Source organism: Cebus imitator, unplaced genomic scaffold, assembly GCF_001604975.1.
Source record: "Cebus imitator isolate Cc_AM_T3 unplaced genomic scaffold, Cebus_imitator-1.0 Scaffold479, whole genome shotgun sequence".
NCBI lineage: Eukaryota > Metazoa > Chordata > Mammalia > Primates > Cebidae > Cebus > Cebus imitator.
The window spans coordinates 1,442,784-1,444,164 of NW_016107794.1; positions in this window are offsets into that span (position 1 = coordinate 1,442,784).

Below are 1,381 nucleotides of genomic sequence, written 5' to 3' on the forward strand. Positions count from 1 at the left end.
AGTCAGTTTTAGGATCCCGTTAGACCCAAATATTCCATCGCCTGTACTTACATCAGTGGTTTATTGGTGTGGAATTTTTTTTAATGGCTCTCTGGGATAGACTGACACTCTGAACTCTGCAGAGCTCAGAGAAATGTTCACTTCAATCATCCACTGTTTTAAAGGGAGAGACTTGGAGGAAAAGAAACCTTTGAAAATTTGTTGTTCTAAAAGTGAATTGTGAGGAAAATGAAAAAGTAATTTGTAAATGAAATAACAGCAAAGCAAAATACTGATGTATACTAGGCAGCCACAGACATCTCTGACTGTGAGTACCTTTTCTTCGAGATTACAATATCTGATGGCAGATACACACATGTTTTATACTTATTCAGCAATTAAAGGTAAGAGGTTGTGAAACTCTAAATGAGCCAGGAAAAAAGGAGGCAAAGGGCTGATTCTGAGTGAGTAAGGGAAGATAAATCAGATGAGATTGCATGTTGATGACACTCCCTAGGGTTGCTCAACAGCAATATCTGACAAACAGCAAGAGAAAAAGGAAACATTTTGGCAGAGTCAGCCACCCCCAGCAACTCTCTTCAAAACCCTGCTATGAAATCCCCACCACTGGATGAGTTATTTCCTCTTTCTGCAGTATGAGTACAATGGGAAAAAAAATAGGCCCTAGAGCTGAAATATTGAAGTTAGGAAACAGTGGCATGAGTAATAATACAAAAATGAATTAGGCCTGGAGGCACAGATCTTCCATCTAGAGGGTTCAAGGTTTGAAGTCCGTTTTGGTACAGTGGGTATTTGGGCCCTCTTTCAAGACTGTTACGATGTCTTGTTTATGACCATCCTTTTTACTCTTCACTTTGCTTATTAGCCCCTCCCGCCTGGAATCAAAAGGAACTGTACCTCCCTCAACCCCTGTGTAAACCCACCAGAATTGCTTTGGAAGTGCTTATGCTTTCTTAAAAGCCCCACTGAAGTCCATTTTTCTCCAAGAAACTGTCTAAGCTCTTCTTGTTCAGAATTAACCTCTTTCTCTTTTCTTTTCTTAATGAATATCTTTAGTCCTTTATCAAATTGGTCACAGTGACCTTTATTGCAAGTTATTTGTACATTTTCTATCTTCTCTATTGAGTTAAAAAATATCCTGAGAGCAAAGGCCTTGTCATTAACATTTATATGTTTCCTATACCATTTACTCAGTGATAAGAGGGCTGTAATAAGCCAATGTAAAAAGTCATTATTGACTTAAAGTATAAAGTCTTAATAATTATAAGGATTAAGTTTCTGGTCAAAAGTACCTTAACTCTATTTTTTGCAGGTAAAACAGATCAGTCTCTTTTGTTTTATAGAATGCTGATGAAACAAACTAAGCTATTTTTAAAAATCC